The sequence below is a fragment of the Silene latifolia genome, chromosome 1 (assembly GCF_048544455.1).
Source record: "Silene latifolia isolate original U9 population chromosome 1, ASM4854445v1, whole genome shotgun sequence".
NCBI lineage: Eukaryota > Viridiplantae > Streptophyta > Magnoliopsida > Caryophyllales > Caryophyllaceae > Silene > Silene latifolia.
The window spans coordinates 80,782,219-80,788,428 of NC_133526.1; positions in this window are offsets into that span (position 1 = coordinate 80,782,219).

A 6,210-nucleotide genomic window follows, 5' to 3' on the forward strand; every position below is an offset into this window, starting at 1 on the left:
TCGAATCTGGACAGCAACTTTCAAACAGCGATTTCTCCCTCGTTTCACGATGAAAATTCGATTTAAAAGATGTTTTGAAAACTAGAAAGAGAGTAGAACAGAGATCTTAAAGCAACCCCTGCTAGTTTTGAGTTATTGGGCACTAAAAACGAGCACAAACAGAACTGGACAGACAGGAACAAACCGCGAAAACAGAGTGTATAACACTCTGTTTTTCGAGGGATTTCGTGTACTCTCAAGGGCAATTTGGCTCGTAAATCTTTGTCTAATGTGTAGACGGATGTTATATGGTTAATTAGGAACAAGAAACTCGAGTTTTGATGAGGGTTTGAAGGAGGAACAAATTATTTTTCGAAGAGGACACACAAACTGTTCCAGTTTGGATGTCGGTTTTGTGGAGGGTTTTTGAGAGGCAATTAGGGTTTGTTTCTGGGGTTTAAAGCTTGTGAGTGACGGTAGGATGTGTGTAGAACTTAGAGGAATGAATGTATGGTGAAGGGTGGGTATTTATAAGGAGTTAAAGTAGGGTAAAAGGGAGGAGAGGCAGACGGGCTCGGCTGAACATAGCTGCTGTCCAGCAGCTTTTGGGGGGTTTTCTAGGGTTCGTTTGGGGGTTTTTCTTGGTGATTAAGGTAAGGTAATATGGGTAGGATATTAGGGTATGGGTTAGGGTTAATGGACACGGGTTTTGGTGGTATTTGGAGCGGGTTTTGGGCTCGGGATTCATCACGCAAAACAGAGGGTAGGCTGTTTGTATGCGGGCTGTTGGGGGTGATTTGGGATGGGATTTGGGCCGTGGTTAAGGGGGTTCGAACTGGGTTGGATGGGTAGAGGCTTAGGTTGGTTAGTGTACTCGAGATTCGTGCCAACTCGTAAAGGAAACGGGCTCAAAAATCGAGCTATAATCGAGCTCAAAAACGCATGTTCAAAACGAGTTCTTTTCAATTTTCAAATCGATTTTTCAAATCAATTAACACATTAAAATAAATGATTTTTCAAACCAAATATACTCATAAAATGATTTTTCAAATCAAATATTTATTTTATTTTTAATAAAATAAACTTGGGAAAATAAATTCAAAATAAAATAAAATAAATTGAATTTACCTTAAAAAAGTTTTAATTTAAATATCATTTAAATTAATAAAATGAACTCACTTAAAAAAAACATTAATTTAAATATCATTTAAATTAATAAAATACTTCATCGACGACGCCCATTCTACATCGTAAAACGAGCTCCAAATAATGACAATGACAACTAAAGAATACATGTGTCCTATCATCATCGGGTGTTTGTCGGGTTCTCTATAAATTCCAATATCGACGGATACGGGTATCTACAATAATAATCTGACATATCATTAATAAATCACTAGTAATTAATTCATTCATCATAAATCCCGACTTAAATCCCAATAAGTAATTCATATTTGCGAGTTTTTGTCATTAAAATCAATTCGGGTTTTAGAGGTTCGATTCATCAATATTGAGTCTCTGGATTTTGTCATTGATATATTTTTCACCTTTTGTTTATCCTCACCATCATTAATTAGTCATTAATAATTTTTTTAGCCTAATTAATTTGTTTAGTTTGCTAATTTATAATTAATTAACCTTTTAATCTTGTGAATATTCGTTCTAATTTGTTCCATCCATGTTTTATTGTTTTTATGACCTCAATCACATGTAAATAATCTGATAATCACTTTCATCCGAGTCAAATAATATAATCAAGCATTAAATTTCACCAACGAATATTAACGATTTGCAATTCCGGCTTCACAGCCAGAACTGAGCCAAAGAACGGACGCAGCAACTGCTGCGCCTCTTCCAAGGGACGCAGCTCTGCTGCGCCTCTTCCTGGTTGATTTATGTCCCTGAACTCCCGTGTTGCTTTGACCTAGTTATTAATTACGTATTTAATTAACTATTATTCGTATTATCACCCTAATTCCTGTTCGTGTATTTATTTATTCTTTCTCAAATTATCCGTTTTAAATGTATTTTCGACATAAATCATTAATCCGATGTAATTATTGTAATTTTTCATTATTGTATTTATTATTGTGTTTCTTTTATTGTATCACTTGTATGCTCTCACATGTAATCAATCTTAATTCCAACTTCGACATCAATTGTATGATTAAAATTACGTGTTAACCGACTTAGTCTAATTCTTCACATGCTAGGATTAAAACGTTGGATGTTGCATTGCATGCATATAAATTTACAATATATCGAGTATAGACGACTTTCCCTAATCATTAGTAGAGGCCGCTATCGAGGCGGGCGGGATTAGGTGTTCGATCAAAAGAGCTTCCTAATACGTACCCTCACCCCTTACTCCAGATCTCTGTGAACATCCGTGTTCATTGGCATCCATGAGAGTCATTCTAGACATAGAATGCTAAGGGTAACGAGTTCTTGGTGTTCATGTCACTACTTTGTGTCTTGACATGACACGAGGTATTCGAACGGTTTCCAATTTTCCACAATAAATTGGTGGCGACTCCACAAATGCAAACGCTTGTTTCCCAAGCGCCCCCATGGGCCCGCGTCCACAATTGGAGACACGTGACCGTTACGACATTGATGCACACGGAGGCATACTGACAGACTGACAAATAGGCGGTCGTGGATGCGACACAAACTCAGTAGCGACACAACACGGGGGTTACATTGACAGACTTTGCCAATGTAAGTACAACTCCTTAGCCAAAAGAGGGTGACAACGCGCATCAAATTCTTGGGGTAGAAGGTTCGCTCGGCTGGGGAACATGGATTGATTAACTTCTCCAGACATCTTTGCCTCCGTTTGCTTGTTTGAAATCCCTTCTCAAGGTATGATGATTCGGAGAGCGGAACCAAGACCTTGTCATCGTCCGAATCGAGCACTAGGCTATGGGCGTTTTTTTTGGACTGTAGTTGAGACTCGAAAGATGTGTGAGGGTAAAGGATGGGTGGCGTCTTGAAAGAGAAGCCCTCAGAGTGAGAAGGTGAGAATTTGACAAAACAAGGAATGAGCGACGTCTTAAGGAAGAAGCCCACATTAAAGAGGTATGAGATTAATTTTCTGCAGCTGAGTGGGCTGGTTTTGAGGATTGATGTTGATGGTTGAGATTGAGATGGGTGCGTGGTTGTGTCCTTGTTGGAGGATTGCCAACGTATTCGCGTGTTTGCGAAATCAAACTAGATCGTAGTTATGAGCTGGTTTTTTAGGATTGACAATTGGAAATGTTGTGGAAGGAGTATGTGGTTATGCCCTTGTGATAGGACTGCCTACGTATTCGTGTGTTTGCGAAATCAAACCGGATCGTAGTTCTGAATGTGTGTGCAATGGGTTGCAAATTGAAGGTGTGAAAATTGAATGTGTGTGGGGGTGTGGTTGTATCCTAGTAATAGGACTGCCTACGTATTCGCGTGTGTGAGAAATCAAACCAGATCGTAGTTCTGCATGTGTGTGCCTAAGCGAGTTGTTAGGACCTTAAAGTGATTTTGAGGTGTATGGTTGTGTCCTCGAAGGACTGCCTATGTATTCACGTGATGTGAAATCAAACCAGATCGTAGTTCTGAATGTGTGTGTGACTCCGCCTCTTCTAGCGTCTCCTCCTGGGTGGCTGCCAACAGCCCCAGCCCCTTACCCAGCCCCCGTGCTCCCCTTTCCGCCTGTTACTACCCTTGTAGTTGGGCCCCTCCCCCGCTTGGTTGGCTCAAAGTCAACGTTGACGCGGCCTTTTCCCCCTCCACCTCCTTAGCTAGTCTTGGTTGTGTCATTAGGAGCGACACCGGGTCTTGGGGCCGGGGTTGGTCTTCTCGTTTACTCGCTCCTAACCCATTCATTGCTGAGGTCTTAGCCATTAGAGACGGTCTTAGAGCTTGTGTGGACTACCTGGGTAACTTTGTTATAGCCTCGGATTGCCTTAATGCGGTCACTACTATCTTGAGTTTGGCACCCCCTTGTGGTCAGTTTGCTAATATCATTTCTGAGTGTAGGGCTCTCTTGGAGGATTCATCCCGGTTGAAGATTTCGTTTGAGAAGAGGTCGGCTAATGGAGTTGCGGATGCATTAGCTAATTTCTCTTTAAATGATTCTAGTCTTTGTAATGGTTATTTTACTTGGGACTTTGCCCCTCCTTTTGTTCTCCATTTATGTACTATTGACTTCTTGACGGCCATCGAGCCGCTTCCCCCTGACCCACCCCCTTGATGTACGCGAACTCTTCTCTTAATTAATGTTATGGTCCTTAATTCCAAAAAAAAAGAATGTGTGTGTGTGCCTAAACGAGATGTTAGGACCTTAAAGTGTGAGGTTCACGACGGTAAATGCCGTTTGGTGACTCGTCTGAATGTGTGCCTAAACGAGTTGTTAGGACCTTAAAGTGTGAGGGTCACGACGGTAAACCCCGTTTGGTGACTCGAGAAATTGATTTGAGATAATTCCTCCTTGATCATGAATCGAAGAGGTGTAATTTATAAAAATGTTCCCTATCATGTGAGCACACTAAAAAGTGGACCCAAAGGGTAGACTAGGTATGTCCCGTTCTCGGTAGTAAAGCATTCGAGGACTCCGTATCTGGGTCAGGGTGAAAATGGCTTCGACATTATGGAATGTGGAGCTTGGTAATAACAGGTTTGTTTGACAGATAAAAATCTGGAGTTGAGGGTCACGACGGTGAATTCCGTTTGGTGACTCGAAGATTGATTGGATAGAAATCCCTCTTGATCATGAATCGAAGAGGCATAATTTATGAAAAAGTTTCTTGTTACGTGAGCACACTAAAAGTGGTCTCTAAGAATGAAATGTGCATGTCCTGTTCCAGGGAGCAATGTTTTTTGAAGACCCTTGTATCTGGGTCAAGGTGAAAATGGCTTCGACATTATGGAATATGAAGCTTGGTAATAAGAGGTTTGTTTGACAGATAAAAATCTGGAGCTTGTATTTGTGGTGTTTAGTCCGATGGGGTTACGGCCTGCAATGTGATGCGGAATGGGGTCTGAGGCTTGATCTTTCGTTGTGGTGGACGGATATGTACGTGTTGCTATTATTTATGAAAGATTTTCAAAAATAGAAATTTTCAAAAAGATTCATCTGTCGTTTTAGGGACGGCTTCCGAAGAGTAGGGATCTTTAGAAGGTCGGTCAGTTAAAAAGGTTTGTCTTAGGTTTGTTTTCAAAAGACGGTTTAAGTTGAGATTGTGGCGGCTCTGAAAACAATGTGTTGTTTCCGAAGACGGTTTTTGAAATTCCGAATCACGGATTTGAAAATCGAGAATTGAAGAATTTGGAATCGTCATCACAATGGCCATGAAAACGGTTAAATTTGTTTTCAACAGATTTTGAAATTGTGTTAAAAATTTGAAAACGGTTAAATTTGTTTTCAAAGATTTGATTTTGAATTGAAATTTGAAAACGGTTGAATTTGTTTTCAAATGGTTTGAAATTGGATTTGAAATCTGAAAACGGTAAAATTTGTATTCAAAGATTTGATGTTGAATTGAAATTTGAAAACGGTTAAATTTGTTTTCAAAGATTTGAAATTGGATTTGAAATCTGAAAAAGGGTAAATTCGTATTCAAAGATTTGATGTTGAATTGAAATTTGAAAACGGTTAAATTTGTGTTCAAAGATTTGAAATTGGATTTGAAATCTGAAAACGGTTAAATTTGTTTTCAAAGATTTGAAATTGGATTTGAAATCTGAAAACGGTTAAATTTGTTTTCAAAGATTTGATTTTGAAATTGGGGGATTTGAAAATGGTTAAATTTGTTTTCAAATTATTTGAAATTGGAAATTGTGAGGATTGAAATCGTCATTACGACGGCTTATAAAAGCCAAATTTGATTTCGAAAATGAGATTTAAAATTTGGAAAGTTGCACGGGCTGAAATCGTCATTACGACGGTTTGAAAAATATTTTTGTTTAATAATTGATTTTGAATTTTGAAAATTCGAGGGTAGAATTCGTCATTACGACGGCATAAAAGGGTGCTTTGAGAATGCAACGGTGGGCGAGAGACCGAGGTTTGAAATGGCAATTATGACGACGTAAAAGGGTATTTTGAAATGATTTGTGAAACCAAGGATTGAAATCGTCATTACAACGGCATGAAAAGGTGCATTTGAAACGGTTGTAAAAACCGAGTTTTGAAATAGCCATTATAACGGCATAAAAAAGATGCTTTAAAATGGTTGTAAAAAACCGGGTTTG